The 16,407-nt window shown below is 61.5% G+C and overlaps 1 protein-coding gene and 1 pseudogene across 1 annotated transcript in view; one reads left to right on the forward strand and one right to left on the reverse strand.

Annotated features, from left to right (window-relative positions):
• Nucleotides 1-7,348, reverse strand: part of KLC1 (kinesin light chain 1) — a 35,994-nt gene extending 28,646 nt beyond the window's left edge. The window contains exon 1 of the mRNA XM_036432451.2: nucleotides 7,125-7,348. The gene's annotated coding sequence lies outside the window, so the exon portion shown is untranslated. The remainder of the gene's footprint in view (nucleotides 1-7,124) is intronic.
• LOC118715891 lies at nucleotides 2,260-2,375 on the forward strand (annotated as a pseudogene).
• Nucleotides 7,349-16,407: the final 9,059 nt, after the last annotated feature.

Here is a 16,407-nt window from a genome sequence, read left to right on the forward strand (position 1 = left end):
CGCTACCGACAACAAATAATCCATGTGAACCAGCTTTGATCCTGAAAACGACCAGAATGGGGCAGAAGGCACAGCAAAATAATTCTGCTTCATGATGACGCACCATCACACCCTTCAAAACCAGTTAAAGCTGAAACCGGTGTGGCTCAGTGGATAGAGCGTCGGCCTGTGGACTGAAAGGTCCCAGGTTTGATTCCAGGCAAGGGCATGTACCTTGGTTGAGGCCACATCCCCAGTGAGGGGTGTGCAGGAGGCAGCTGATCAATGTTTCTCTCTCACTGATGTTTCTAACTATCCCTCTCTCTTCCTCTCTTTATTAAAAAGTCAATAAAGTATAATTAAAAACAGTTAAAGATCTTGCCTGGGAAGTATGAACCCTCCCGCCGAGTTCAGCAGCCCTCGCTCCTTCAGATGACCACGTGTTCTTCAACATGTACGAAGACGTGGACAATGGGATCTCTGAATGGTTTGCCTCAAAACAAGAAAATTCTATTGGGACGGTGCCCTCTGGTGAGGATTTAAAAACAGGCCAGGCTGCCCCTCTCTGGGCACTGCGGCCGTTTATTTGCCAAAGACACGGGGCCCTCTTCGCAGGTGCAAACTGGAAGCCGGAGACGCTTCGGGCAGGTGCTCCCTGAAACCAGGAGCACCCTTTTCCTAAATCCAGGGTGAGTGGGCCAAGCGAGGCCGACGTCGCTGGTCGACCAGCAGAGAGGAAATGGCCTCGCGAGCCGTGGGCCTGCGGAACACAAGGTGTGCCGGTGGAGAGCCGAGCTCCGACGTGGAAGACTGTTTACTTCCCAAAGAAAACGCCAGCAGCCAGCATCCCACCGAAGCGAAGCTGGTCTGCAAGGGGCACCCAACACCGGTCGGCGTGGAGGGCTTTCCTCCTCGGGAGAGGCTGTCAGAGGCCGGCGGTGAGCCCAGCCTCCGGGGGCAGCTCCTCACACATTCACATCTATGTGCGTTTTCCCAGCAGCATACATTTCCTCATTATCTTAAAACATGAACAGAGACCATAACAGGAAACAGGAACCATAAGAGAAAAAACTGATACACTGGACTTCACCATATTTTAAAAGTACTGGGTGAGAGCAGAAAAATGTAAAATAAAATTTAAAAAATGGGACAAGCTTTGACTAAATGAATAAAGCCTCTACTTTCCTTAAAATGTAAAAGGCAGTTAAAAAAATTAGTTAAGCCACAGATTGGGAAAGATATTTGCAACATCTGTATCTGACAAAGACTTTACCCAAGTATAAAAAAGCCCTACACTCAGTGGACCGAAGGGTCTGTGGTTCGATGCCCAGTCAAGGGCACGTTCCTTGGTGGTAAGTTCCCCCACCCCGGTAGGGGCATGCGTGGGAGGCAACCAATGAATGTCTCCCGCATGCTGATATATTTCTCTCTCCCTGCCTGCTTTCCACTCTAGAAATCGATTGGAAAAAATACCTGCAGGTGAGGATTTTTAAAAATCCAACATTCAACAATAAAAAGACAAAGAATTCAATTTTTTAAATGGGCAAAACCCTCAGGACAGACACGGCACAAAAGCAGGTGCCCAAAGGCCAGCAGGCAGGGTGGAGGCGCCCAGCACCTGGTCCAAGGACCCGCTCACTGACTCGTGAGGAGGAGGCACTGCTCAGCCAGCTGCTAACAGGAGGGGAGGGGAGGGCGGGGCCACAGGAGCGCATCGCTAGTGGAGCCAAAGGCACTGCCGCTTTGCAAAACCGGCCAGTTGGTGAAAGGTAAGCCATGCAGCGAGCCGGAGCCCCCCGCCGCCCCCCGCAGGACGCGTCCAGCCGATACAGAACGCGCCCCAGGAGGGCATCCGGAGAAGACCGGCCCCTGCGGCAGGTCCACGGGCAGCCCCACTCGGAATGCGGCAACAGGGATGATGTCCAATGTTATGTCGAGCGACAGAAGCTGGATGCAAAGCAATACAAAACAGAAAGCACTGCCTGACATCGCCCGTCTGAAATGAGAGCGGCAGACTGTGGTCAGGCATCAGGAGTGTTGCTTTCGGGGATGATGCTGGCTGGCAAGGGCTTCAGGGAACTTTCTGGCCTGTTTTTTGTTGTTGTTAATCCTCCCCTGAGGATATATTTTTCCATTATTTTTTAGAGTGGAAAGGACGGAGAGAGACAGAGAGAAACAACGATGTGGGAGAGACATACTGATTGGTTTTCGCCTACACGCGTAAACTTGTTTATAAAGTGAACTCAAGTGTGTTGTCACTGCAGTAAAGACTAACGCCTCAGCTTTGCTAGTGGCAGTGTCGCAGCCAATGAGGTTTATCCGAGACACGATTATTGCTAATTTAAAAAAACACACAAAACTACCACTCACAACCTTTTTTAAAAATATTTTTTTATTACTTTAAGAGAGAAAGGAAGAGGGAGAGAGAGATATAGAAATCATCATTGACGGCTGCCTCCTGCATGCCCCCTACTGCGGATCAAGCCCACAACCCAGGCATGCCCCTGACTGGACTCTTCAGTTCACAGGCCGACACTTTACCCACTGATCCAAACCAGTTAGGGCTGGGCTATTTTGGTATGTATTAATCAAAACTGAATGAAACGTATATTCAAAATCTTAGTATTTCACCGCATAGAAATTATATCTCAGTTTTTAAAGCAGAATTTCCTAGCTGCTGTGTATTAATGCTGTGATGTTGGCTGAAAGATGGCCGTGAATGGTTTGGTTCTGAGAACACAATGAAGATGAGATGGATAGGCAGATTAAGATGCCTCCCCCCAAGATTCTTAGCCCCTGGTGTACCCTCACCTTCTCCCAGTCATTCAATCAGGCACTAAACTCAGACTGCAGTGCAGGGATCCTGCAGATGTAATTAAGTCCCAAGTCAGCTGGCCTTAGACAGGGAGGTCAGCCGTGGCCCTGACCCAATCACATGAGCCCTGTCCATCCGGGCCTGGAAGTCAGACTCTGTGAGAGGGGAAGCCGGGCTGCAGCAGATTCCCCACAAGCGGCTGTGAAGAGGGAGGGGCCCCGGCTAGGACCTGAGACAGACAGACACACACACACACACACACACACACACCCCGCGCGCCCGGCCGAGAGCCAGCCAGCAAGGAAACGGGGACGCCAGCCCCGCCACCCAAAGCTCTGAATTCGGCCGCTCTGAGCTCTAGAGGAGAAAGGCCGCTCAAGATCCACACACACACACACCCCGCCCCAGCAGCCCGGAGCCCGGAGCTTCCCCACAGACACTGGGTGCGAATTGCATGATGATGGTGATGATGATGGAGGAGAAGAGAGAGGAGGGGGAGGGGGAGGGGGAGGAGGAAGAGGAGGAGGAGATAAACATCCACAATCTTTTTTGGAATACAGGATGACTCGCCAGCCATCGGAGACACCTGGCCAGGACAAGCTTAGCCTTATTATCCTGATTAGCGATAGCAAGGCTGTTGCAAGTGAAAGACTTGGGTCCGAAGCCCGGCCCACAGCCGGGTCCTGCTGGTTAAGTAACTTGCCCTCTCTAAGACCGCGTTTCTGCCGGAGTCACCCTGATACACCTGGTTTCTGGTGAAGCCCTCAGGGCCCACACACGAAGCAACCGATGATGGCACGGACGGGAAGGACAACAAATCAGTGTTTCTCTCTCTCTCCCTTCTCTCTTTAAAACCAATTTTTAATTCAAAAAAAAAAGGAGGTGGTTACAGCACCAGTTTACCTGGTGCGGTGCTGGCCTCACCGTTCCAGTTTTCCTGGCATTAGCAGCAGCACAGTGAACTTCAGGGGCAGGGACATTCTGAAGCAGAGATCCACGCTGCTTCCATCCGCCTCCAAAGCTAAAACAAAATAAAACCATGTTCCTCCCTCATCTGAGAGCGGTCAGCCAGGGGCTGCAGGCAGGCGGGCGCAGGTGCCATGGGAAGGAAGGCCGGTCCTCTGTGGCAGTCACTCAGTCTGAATTAGCCTCCTTCCGCAGGAAATAATATTCCCGGAACTAATTAGAAGGTCATTAATAACGTCCTAGAGGCTTTTCTGTCCAGCGTGACCTCTGAACCAATGTGAGTGACCACGCCCCGCCCTCCGGTTCCCCAGGGCGCACCCACGGCCCCGGTGAGGGTGAGGGGCCTCCTGAAGAGGGGACGAAGGACCCGCACTGGCTTTAGCCAGTATGATGCGCCTCTCACACCTTTATCTCCAGCTTCAATCTGTCCTGAGCTCCAGCCCTACGCCTCCAGCTGCCACCAGCACCCCGGCCGCCCAAACACTTCAGATCTAACCCACAGCCAAGCGCGAAGCCCCTCCGCCTCACCAGCCCGGTCACCGAAGAGACCGCAAGTCCCTCTAATAGATGCTGTCCTTCGACACGTGTTTAGTAAGCCGGTCCCTGCCAGGCACTGACAAAGCATCAAGGTACAAACCCACCTGGTGGGAGCGTGAGGTGGGGGAGGGGCCAACAAGAAGCCCAGGAAGAAAATAATGAAGGAGAGGGGCAGCACAGTAGGGGTGCAGGCTCAGGAGGGGGTGAGGTCAGCGCAGTAGGGGTGCGGGCTCAGGAGGGGTGAGAACAGCGCAGTAGGGGTGCAGGCTCAGGAGGGGTGAGGACAGCGCAGTAGGGGTGCAGGAGGGAGTGAGGACAGCGCAGTAGGGGTGTGGGCTCAGGAGGGGTGAGGACAGCGCAGTAGGGGTGCAGGCTCAGGAGGGGTGAAGACAGCGCAGTAGGGGTGCAGGCTCAGGAGGGGTGAGGACAGCGCAGTAGGGGTGCGGGCTCAGGAGGGGTGAGAACAGCGCAGTAGGGGTGCAGGCTCAGGAGGGGTGAGGACAGCACAGTAGGGGTGCGGGCTCAGGAGGGGTGAAGACAGCGCAGTAGGGGTGCAGGCTCAGGAGGGGTGAGGACAGCGCAGTAGGGGTGCGGGCTCAGGAGGGGTGAGGACAGCGCAGTAGGGATGCAGGCTCAGGAGGGGTGAGGACAGCGCAGTAGGGGTGCAGGAGGGGGTGAGGACCGCACAGTAGGGTGCGGGCTCAGGAGGGGGTGAGAACAGCACATTAGGGGTGCAGGCTCAGGAGGGGGTGCTGTCCAAGCTGGTGCCGACCTCACTCACCCAGCTCCCACCCCAGCTCCCACCCCAGCTCTCACCCCAGCTCCCACCCCAGCTCCCACCACAGCTCCCACCCCAGCTCCCACCCCAGCTCCCACCCCAGCTCCCACCACAGCTCCCACCCAGCTCCCACCACAGCTCCCACCACAGCTCCCACCCCAGCTCCCACCCCAGCTCCCACCACAGCTCCCACCCCAGCTCCCACCACAGCTCCCACCCCAGCTCTCACCCCAGCTCCCAGCCAGCTCTCACCCAGCTTTCCCTATGCAGCACCACTTCCTCCAGCCCCGCCTCAGTGGCCAATTTGTACTCTCCAAGCTGTGGAATCCCCTCCTCAGGGCAGTCCTTCTCCTGTCGCCTGCAGGCTGCAGCTCCCAGGACAGCCGCTGGCCATCACCCACTGCCTATTAGCACCCACCTGCCATCCGGTGGTTCTCAACAGACAGCAAGACCATGGTTAACCATCTTGATATGCCCATCGTTTCTATTTTGTGCCCCAAAATCTGACACTTAAAATGTCCCTGTTCTACTTAGGATATTACTCATCACTTTGTTCAAGTTCTGGTTTCTTATCAGATTCCACTTGTTTTCAGACGATACAAACCCTACACTTTATGTGCCTTCTCTCTTTCCAGTTTCCCTTTTGCACACTGTGCCAGGCAGCTCCCGGGAGGGCCGCACGCCTTCCGGGCACAGAGGCAGCTTCCTAGCGCCGGTCAGTCCACAAGCTCCGTGCCTCCGAGGCATCCCCACCTTCACCACGGAGTGTCCGGAGCTTTTCCAAGACACTGCCAGGAGCCAGGCCAGTGAGGTCACGGCCTCCACGCCCCTCGGGGACACCAGGGCACCAGGCTCGCTGCACCATGATGCTGCATTCTCCAAGGCCAGGGAGAAATGGGCTCACAGCGCTCCCCACAACCCACCCAGCAGAAGAATCTTTAATATCTGGTGCCGCTGCTCAACCACGGACAGCAGGAGACGGCACAGGACCCAGTGCCCGCGCAGAACTGGGAGGCAGCCGTCGGCCCTGACGGTCTGCCCTGGCTGCTCGGGGCCATGTGCTGGGGCAGTGACCGAGCCATGGCGTGGCCAGCTGCCCTCAAAGCCTGGCACCTACCGCCGGGGAAGCAAGACTGCCCCTCGCGGGCTTCAGATGGGGCCTGGGGTCGCTGCTCCCGCAGCTTTTGTATAAAAACACCACTTTACAGCAGCCCTGTGACAGGCACTGCGCCGGCTCACGGAGAGGCTTAAGCAACAAAGCAGCAACCGGGACTGCATGTCCGCACAATCTCACTGTCTAACGCTTTATTTTACGGTTTTCAGTCTGACAGCCGGGGGTGGCCGCGGGGGACCGGCCCGGCGGCTCCGAGGGCCCCGCGCTCCCCACCGGCCGGGCCCCGGAGCGTGACCGGCGCCGCGCAGGGCGGGGCGCGGGAGGGCGCGGCCGGAAGGAAGAGGGAGGATTCGGACAAAGCACCGCGGCCCGCGCCCTCCCGCGTCCCCCGCCCGCGCGCCTCCCTCCCGGCTCCCTCCCGGCTCCCTCCCGGGCGCAGCTGTTCCCGGGCGCCGCCCCCGCGTGCAGTGGGGATGCGGGGCGGCGAGAATGTGGGGCCGGGGATGCGGGGATGGACGTGGGGATGCGGGGCGGAGCCGGCGGGGATGAGGGGATGCGGGGATGGATGTGGGGGTGCGGGGCGGAGCCGGCGGGGATGCGGGGATGCGGGGATGGACGTGGGGATGCGGGGCCGGCGAGAATGTGAGGCCGGGGGTGAGATGAGGCGATGCGGGGATGCGGGGCCGGGGATGAGGGATGCGGGATGCGGGGTGGACGCGGGGAGAAGGCCGGGACAGGATGCAGGGCGGCGCAGGAACGCGGGCGGTGACAGACGGGATGAGGGAGGAGCGGGACGGGCTGCGGGCGGAGTGGGAACGTGCGGCTGCAGGGCCGGGCGGGGCGGCGGGGCTGCGGGGAGGGGGCCGCGACGCGGGGAAGCGAGGCCGAAGCCCGCCCGAGGCCGCGGCGCGGGGCGGGGGCGGCGCCGCACTCACCGTGCTGCTCGCGGGCGCTCGCTGTCAGCCCCGGGCCCGGCGCGCGGGGCCGCGGCCGCCGCCTCGGCCGCTCGGGAGCGACGCCGCGGTCACGGGCGAGGGGCGCCGGCGCGGGCTCCGCTCAGCACCCGCGGCCGAACGCGCTGCCGGCTCCCTCGCAGCCGCCGCCCGCGCCCCGCAGGCTCCTGCCGCCGCCGCTGCCGAAATGGCGTCCGCGCCCCTCCCCCGGCTGGCCCCGCCCCACAATGCCGCGCGCCGCGTGACGTCACCCGGGGCGGGGGCGAGGGCCCCGCGGGCCGGGTCGGTCCTCGGGGGCCGCGTGCCCCCCCAGCCCTCCGGGCCCCGCGGGGAAGCCTGCCCGCCCGCAAGGAGGGCCCCGCGGGCCTGGCTCACCGGCCTCCCGCTCCCAGGCCGGCCCCGCTCAGCGCCAGGGCGCCTCCTGCCGGGGAGCCGGAGCGATGGATGCTCAGCCGCCGGTGCCGGGCGGAGCAGAGGTGCCGCCCCTCACCCCACCCCCATCCCCCCGGGAGCTGCACCCACTGCAGCCCTCGCCGCTGCGCGCCCCTGGGTGCAGGGCCGAGACCTCAGGCGGGAGAAGGGCGGCCGGATCACCGAGCCCCGGGGCCTCCCCGCGGCCCCCGCCCCGCAGGCCTGACTCAGCAGCCCGGCGGCGCTGACTCAGTGGGCAAGGCGCAGCCTGCTTTGTCCGCCACCAGCGTGGACAGCCCCCGCCCAGCGGCCGCAAACCCAGTGCAGGGCCGGGGGCACGATCCGCCAGGGGGTCCCGGGCCAGCCCCCGCCCTGCTGGCTCCGACCAGGCTGCCCATCCCCCGCGGCGTGTCCACCCCTCCGGCTCGCAGCCTCCAGGAAGCCAGTGCTCCTGCATGTCCAGGGAGGCCCGGTGACTGCTTCCCTGTAAACATGCAGAGGCCGCTGGAGAGGATCTGCGGTGACACAGCACTCCTGGCCCAGGGCGCGGCAGTGGCTCCGTCAGACAGCCCCTCCGGGCCCAGCCGTGACTCAGCCACATGCCCCTGCGGAGGTCCCTGCCCCTCACAGCCACCCAGGGGCTGGGCATGGCAGCTGTGACCGCAGGGCGCCGGAGAGGGGAGGTGGCAGCTGCCTGGCCGCCCTCCTCTGCTGTGACTGGACTCAGGAACGGTCCCCAAGCAAGAACCTAAGATGCCCCTTCCCGGGGGTGGTCAGGAGTCTTACCCCTTCACATCAGCCCATCCCATCCCCACCCCCCGCCACCACTCCCTTAGACCTCAGTGCCCGGCCCTTCCATTCTCTCAGCAGCTGCCATGCGCTGGCGTGGTCCCCGCAGTGAGCCTGCTCACGCAGTGCCTCGCAGAGCGGAGCTGAGCTGGCCCACGGGCAGCGGCCAGGGGCACAGTGCACGGTGAGGCGGGCAAGTCAGAGGAGACTCAGACTAGGAAGGAGCCCTCGCCGGTTTGGCCCAGTGGATAGAGTGTCGGCCTGCGGACCGCGGGGTCCCCAGTTCAGTTCAGTCACAGACAGGCGCCTGGGTTGCGGGCTCCATCCCCAGTAGGGAGTGTGCAGGAGGCAGCATATAATGACTCTGTCATCACTGATGTTTCTAGCTCTCTCTCGCTCTCCCTTCCTCTCTCAGATCAATATATGTTTTACATAAAAAGACAAGGCAGGAGCAACGCTGAGGGTGAGGCCTGCGGGCAGACGTCCTTGGGCAGGAAGGAGCCGGGAGCACTCATCCCTGGCCCCGGCCTCCGGAGCTGGCACAGCTGCAGGCCCTCACTCAGGGCGCGGCTGAGACCCTCCCCCAGAGGCTCAGCCAGCCAGCGCCCTGCGGCTGACCCGCCCTGAGCGCCCTCCTCCCTCCCCACCAGCCCTCGGACCCTCCAGTGGCTGCAGTGGCAGGTGCTGCCTTGGGGCCCTGCCATCTGCTTCCTGGAGGAGCCGGCGGGGCTGGAGGAGGGGACGGCGCCCGGCCCTCAGGCAGAGGGAGCAGAGCTGAGGCTGAAGCCTGGGCGGTGGGGAGGCCTCAGCAGGGCCACTCGGGTGGAACCCGTCTCCTCCCCACAAACCCAGAGGGCCACAGCCCGGGAAGCAGCGGCCTGCTTGTCCTCCAGTGTGCCTGTGGCCACAGCCTGGGGGCAGCCAGGGACCTGTCTCCGCTGCCAGGGGGCAGCTCCGAGCCCTTGCTCAGGCCCCGCCCTGCACCCACCCCCTGAGCCAGCCCGTGGGCCCTCCAACACACCTGGAGAGGCTGAGGGCTTCCTGGCTCCTGAGGGAGTGCCCCTCCGTTCCGGGGAGGGCCTGGTGGGGGTGGTCTCCCCCGCCCCCGCCCCCCTGCCAGCTGGCTCCATCCCGGCTGCAGAGGCCCTCCCTATTCTAACCCCTGGGAGAGCCGGCCCAGGAGCCAGAGCCCAGGCTGAGGCCCTGCTCCGGGCGGTGGAACCCCCCTCTCCGGCCTGCAGCCTGCCGGGCCCGCATCCAGATGAGCGGGCACACAGGCTCCCAGTGATTCACCCAGCATTTCGGAGCACTCCGGAGGCAGCGGGAGAGCGAGGCGCGGTCGGTCAGGGGCTGGGGGGGCTCTGCGTCCCCGGGGTGTTCACAGCAGGCAGGGAGGCCCGCACATGGAGGCCCCAGGGCAGGGGCCGCGGGGAAGGAAGCGCAGTGGCCAGCGCGGAGCACCCCGCACTGTCCGGTCTCCGTGGAGAGTGGAGTCACTGTGATGTCCACGGCTGTGCCCGGGGCAGCTCTGCGAGAGGGGCCGGGGCTCCCCCGTGTGCTGTGCTGAGGCCTGCAGGCCAGTGGGCAGCCCCCCTCCCCCCGCCCACCCTGCCCCAGGAAAGCGCTGAGAGGGAGGGGGTGGAGGGAGGCAGAGGAGAGAAGCCAGGGCTGTGGCTGGCAGTGCAGCGCCCCTCCGGCCGCCCCCGCCCCATAGGCCGCGTGAGGCCTGCGCAGAAGCCTCTGCCGCTGAGCTGGAGCAGAGGGCCCTGGAGCGTTCATGGAATCAGGACCAGGGGCAGGGCCAATCTGGGTGCCTCCATTCTGCGCCTCCCTGTGCGTCTCTGGCTTCAGCTCTGAAAACTGTCTATCAGGTGTCCAAGGTGTTTTTTGTTTCATTTTTTATTGATTTTTATTTATTTTTTAAAATATATTTATTGATTTCACAGAGGAAGGGAGAGGGAGAGAGTGAAACATCATGATGAGAAAGAATCGTGGATCAGCTGCTTCCTGCACACCCCCCATCGAGCCTGCAACCCAGGCCTGTGCCCTGGACCAGAATCAAACCTGGGACTCTTCAGTCTGCAGGCCGACGCTCTACCCACTGAGCCACTCCTAGGGCTTTATTGCCTTTTTAGAGAGAAAGAGAAACATTATGAACAATAAATATGTAACTATCAACAAGTGAATCTAAAAACCAAGGGAATTAAAAAACCTGATGAACAATATTAACTGTTGAATATAATAAAATCAGAGGTATGGAAGGGGAGTGGACTGGCGATTCTCAGGGAAAAGAGGAGTGGGGGGTGCGGGAAGAGACTGAACATAAACTGTGCACCTATGGATGAGGACAATGGGGGGTGGGGAAAGGGCAGAGGGTGGGGTGGGAACCTGGTGGAGGGGGGGAAAATGAGGAACTTTTGTAATAATATGAACAATAAAGATTTATTTTAAAAATAAAAAAATTAAATTAAATAAAGAAAGAAAGAGCGAGAAACACCTATTGGTTGCCTTCCACACGCATCCCAACCCACAACCTAGGCAGGTGCCGTGGCTGAGAATCAAACCCACAACCTTCTGGTGTACTGGACGATGGTTCAGACAACTGAGCCACCAGCCGGGCACACTTGCCTCCAGGTTCCTGGCGGCCAGGGCCAGGGTGTTTTTCCTGTAAAGAGCTCGGCTGCCTGAGTTCGCCCACTGACCGCCCCCTCGGGCGGGGGCGGCAGCAGCCCTTGGGGGTCCAGAGGTGAGTGAGGAAGTGGGAGTCCCAAGGGGAAGCCCGCCCACTCCGTTTCCCGTTTTCCAGGTGCAGAGAGAGGCTGGGTCCTGCTCGGCAAAGGGTCCCAGCATCGCTGACAGGGCCCGCCGGGCCAGCCTGATTCCTGCCGTCAGCTGGCGTCGGGTGCACAGTCCAGTCCCAGAAGCTTTCACGCCTGTGCTTTGGGGGACCCTGAGCTGTCACCTAGGAAGTACAGCTCCCTGCTGGGGAGGCCCAGCCATCCTGGCCCCGGAGCTGCCTTCCCGCGCCCCCTGGGAGCACCGCCCTGTGAGGGACGCTATCCCAGCGCCCTCAGCGGCCCCGGGATGCCCCCCGATGAAGACGATGCCCAAGCTTGGGCAGGGAGGAAAGAGGGTCACATCCTCTCAGGGACTCATGGGATATCTTAGGACATGTGCTGGACTTCCCACAGGGTGGCTCGGAGACGCGTCGGGGTTTTCTCTGGTCACCTACCTGGTCGGCCAGGGACTGGGAGGGGGTCCAAGTGGGGGAAACTGAAATGATACCTCGGGCCCGGCCGGCGTGGCTCAGCGGCTGAGCATTGACCTACGGACCAGGAGGTCACCGTTCGATTCCTGGTCAGAGCACAGGCCCAGGTGATGGGCTCGGTCCCCAGTAAGGGGCATGTGGGGGCGGCTGATCAGTGATCCTCTCTCCTCATGGATGTTTCCCTCTCTCTCCCTCTCCCTCTCTGAGATCAATAAAAATATATTTTTTTACAAAGAGATGCTGTTGCTGGTTGATACACACTCTAACGGCGACAGCGAGAGACATCAATCAGCTGCCTCCTGCACACCCACTACTGGGGATGTGCCCGCAACCAAGGCTCACGCCCTTGACCGGAATCGAACCTGGGACCCTTCCATCTGCAGGCCGATGCTCTATCCACTGAGCCAGACCAGTTAGGGCTGTTGTTGTTGTGTTTGTTTGTTTGTTTTGTTTTTTAATGCATTTCAGAGCAAGTTGCAAATGTCAGTACTCTTCACCCCAAACACCTTAGCAAGCATCTCATCACCAGAGTTAGGTCTTTGTTTTTAGGGAAAATTCACATGCCACGAAACCCACACATCGTCTGGCTCCCGCCTGCGTGACCGACACCCCCGAGGAGCTGGCGGCCCAGGGCCAGGGCACTGTGCGGGGGGGGCCCCCCCCCCCCGTTCCTCCACCCCCCGTTTTCTCCCAGGGACGCTGCCATCAGGAAGGGCGTGGACTTGCTCAAGGGCACAGGCCTGGGCCTCCGCAGCCCAGCAGATGGATAGCTTTTTCCAGCTTTTAGGCGAAAATAGCCACGCAGGTGCAGGCCTGCGGAGTCAGCACCGGCCGCTCCTGGCCACGGCTGTGCCCCCTCTGGGAACGGGGACCACACGGCCCGGCTCCCGCCATGGAGCGTGGCCTCCCGCCCTCTCCAGAGAGACCTCCCCTCGTCACAGCGAGTCTTGGGCACAGACCCACCCTCATTCCTGCGGTCTCTCTCCCCCGCCTCCCCCACAGACCACCCCTCGCTGTTCTTCACAGAGCTTCTCAATCGGCGGCAGAGCCGGTGCCACCGCAGAGGCCTGGGACGGGAGAAGCCCAGCCTCGGGTGCCCAGGTCAGCCCCCCACCCCCGCTCGGGCCTCGTGCGCCCTCGGCCTTTCCCCGCTGTCAGCGCCCAAAGCTCAACTCGGTGGCCAGGAGCTGCCCTGGTCCCTGGCGCTGACACAAAGCACCTCACACCCATTTCCCCCGCCTCGCCCATTTTACAGATGGAGAAACAGAGGCAGCGAGAGGGGAAATGGACCGCTAGGCCTCGGCTCTGATGTGGCCACTGGGCCCCACCCCAGTGCCCACTGCGCACAGGAAGGAGACTAAGGCTTTGCTGTGCTCTCGGCCGCGGAGTAGGCTCGGGAAGAGGCTTTTAGCGGGGACTCTGGAAATTTCCTTCGATCGATGCATTCGAGAAGCTGCTGACCCATCAGACATAAATCTTGTTCTTTTCCTGGAGTGCTCATCAACCGACCCAGTCAGTCCCCAGGTGCCCTCCGCTCCGCCTGCTTTCTCACGCTCCGAGGGGCTCCTGGCTGTAACCGTGGGCTCCGTCACGGAAGGGACTCTCCTACAGCCTGAGGCCGGAGTTGGAGGCCAGAGTCCCAGACGGAGGCCCCGGGCGGGCAGTCCCCTCGGGGCTCCGAGAGCCTGGTCCCCGCCTCCCTGCCCCCGGGGCTCCACCAGGTGGGTCCTGGGCTTGGAGATGTGTGACTGACTCCAGTCTCGGTCCCCCTCCCCGGGACCTCCCTCCAGGGTCTCTGGATCCACCCTGAATCCAGGCTGCTCTCCTGATGCCCTGAGGATGGCCTCTGCAGAGCCCGAGTCTTTTTTAAATTCATTTTTATTGATTTCAGAGAGGAAGGGAGAGGGAGAGAGCGTCACTGGGGAGTCAGCCAATCACTGGTTCCCTGTCATTGATTTTCTCTCTCCCTCCTTCTCCCTTCCTCTCTGGAATCAATAAAAATGTATTTTTAAAAAGCCTAAGAGTTTACATTGCCTTTTAGGCACAGCCTCGCAAATCCCCTGCCAACTGCCTGCCCTGTCCTGCGCCCCACCCCCACCCGCCCGGCCCACGCTCACACACCCGGGGGACCCCTCCCACCCGCGCTCACACACCCCGGGGGACCCCCGGCCCGCGCTCACACACCCGGGGGACCCCCCGGCCCGCGTTCACACACCCCGAGGGGACCCCCCCGGCCCGCGCTCACACATCCGGGGGATCCCCGGCCCACGCTCACGTTCGGGGGACGTCCTGGCCCATGCTCACACGTCCGGGGGTCCAGCCCGGCCCACGCTCACACATCCGGGGGACCCGCCTGGACCACGGAAGCAGACCACCTACCGCACCTGCAGGCCAGCACTGCCAACAGCAGCTGGTGCCGGGATGGGATGTCCCACCCCCACGGGCAGCCCCTCGCCCCGTGCTGGGCTCCTGTTACCTGGTCCCGGTCCCGGAGCCACAGCCATGCTCACTCACACGCTTAGTCCTGCAAGCCCGCCCCCCACTCCCAGGGCCAGGCAGCGAGAGGTGCCGGGCAGGGAGAGGGTGGGGTGCAGACAGGCTCCTCTGGGCTGGGCAGCTGGTCGAGCCCATCTTTTTAAAAATACGCTTTTTTGTATGATTTCAGAGCGGAAGGGAGGGGGAGAGACAGAAACATCGGTGACGAGAGAGAACCATTGATCGACTGCTCCTGCACACCCTCCTCTAGGGATGGAGCTTACAAACTGGGCACATGCCCTTGACCAGAATGGAACCCGGGACCCTTTAGTCCGAAGGCCGATACTATCCACTGAGCCACACTGGCCAGGGCAGATCGTATCTAATTTGCACCCAGAGGGCCAGGACCTGTGCTGGTGAGGAGCTGGGCGTGCGGCCCTGCCAGGCGTCCTGCCGGTCCCGCCAGCACCCAGGACGGGCAGGGCGACTGCTCTCGGGACTGGATTCCTGGCAGATGGACCGCCCTTTCACAGCCAGCGCCAGCTGTTGGCCCGTCTGCCCGGCGTGGCTGGTGGGCGCTGGGGGCGGGAGAGGCAGTGATAAAGGAGCAGCCCAGCCTGGGCCCTGCCTGTTAGTCCCGCCACCTGCTGCCTGCGCCAAACTGGGTGCTGTGCTGGGAACTGGTCTTTGGGGGTGTCCTGGGGGAAGGTTATAACCCCAAATACCTGGACAGAAACCACCCTGAACGGCCGGCCTCGCCCTCCACCGGCCGGGCGCGCCCAGCGGGGAGTCGCCGAGGACGCAGTGCAGGTCCCAGCCGGCATTTATGGGGCGGCGGGAGCAGCGGGGCGTTTGGAACACGGTGGGTCATGATCTGTGGCGGGAAAGAGAGGCTCTCCTGGAAGACGGGTGAGCAGAGCCTTTGGGCTGGGACTCTGCCCAGCAAGGCTGCCCTACTGGGGGGGGGGGGGGAGACAAGACAGCGGGTGGCCCAGAGGCAGGGACACGGGCAGCGGGGTGGCCCAGAGGCAGGGACACGGGCAGCGGGGTGGCCCAGAGGCGGGCGGCGTCTGCCTCATCCTGGCCTAGAACGGGGGTGGGGAGGGGGCGAGCATTGCTCGGGAGCGAGGCAGCAGCCCAGCAGCAGCGCGAGGCTCACCTGGTCGGAGGCCTCGGAGGGCGTAGGTCCCCGGCTGACGTGACCCGGCCCCGGGCATGGAGGGCCGAGGGCACCGAGCTCAGGGAGAGGCGCCAGGCACGAAAGGCAGACACGGTGGCTCCACTGGTCCGAGGTCTCTGGAGCAGAGAGACTCAGAGACAGAGGAAGAGATGGCGGGCGGGCCGGGGAGGGGAGGGGCCAGTGTGCACGGGCTCAGGGAAGACAAGCTCTGGTGGTGACGGCTGAAGTGTGGAGGCAGAAACAGTAGACTTCACATGTATTCTCTCTCTCTCACACACACACACACGTCTTCTGTCCATTTGGGCCCTGGGCCTTGGCGTGTTTGCTGAGCTGACCTCACTCCTAGTGCGGGGCTGCCCTGCACAGGGGGCAGGCTCCTGAGAGGTGCCTCCCAGGGAGGCCTCCTTCCCAGCGGGCGGGGCCTGCGGGCACCCGGGCTGACCCCGCCCAGGGAAGGTGAGTGCTGGTCTGCAGCCCTGGCCGCTCCTGCAGCTCCTGGTCAGGCCAGGTTGCAGGCTCGATCCTCAGCGAGGGCGTGCAGGAGGCATGATTCTCTCTCATCACTGATGTTTCTCTCCCTTCCTCTCCCCCTGCCCCCCCAAATCAATTAAAATGTATTTTAAGCTGAGACCGGTTTGGCTCAATGGATAGAGCATCGGCTTGGGGACTGAAGGGTCCCGGGTTCGATTCCGGTCAAGGGCATGTACCTTGGTTCCGGGCACATCCCCAGTAGGGGGTGTGCAAGAGGCAGCTGATCGATGACTCTCTCTCATCGATGTTTCTGACTCTGTATCTCTCTCCCTTCCTCTTTGTACAAAATCAATAAAATATATATTTTTTTAAATGTATTTTAAAAAACCACCACAGGGGAAGAGCAGCGTGAGGGCGGTGTGGGTGGCCCTGGTCTCACTGCCCTCCTGCCCCCCGGTGCCCCCTGCAGGCGAATGAGGGCAGCTGAAACCCCGTGCCCACACTCACCCAACACACAGAGGAAAGAGACTCAACTTGAACTTCTTATTCACAAACAGAGCGTTAGCTTTTCTCTTGCACATAAGAAATTAAGCCTATTTTATTTTTTTTAAGGTTAAAAAGATGAGTTTTATGCACACACAAACACACTCTTGTTTGCTAAGCAGCTTTGT

The sequence above is a fragment of the Pipistrellus kuhlii genome, unplaced genomic scaffold (genome assembly GCF_014108245.1).
Source record: "Pipistrellus kuhlii isolate mPipKuh1 unplaced genomic scaffold, mPipKuh1.p scaffold_m20_p_110, whole genome shotgun sequence".
In the NCBI taxonomy this organism is placed as follows: Eukaryota; Metazoa; Chordata; class Mammalia; order Chiroptera; family Vespertilionidae; genus Pipistrellus; species Pipistrellus kuhlii.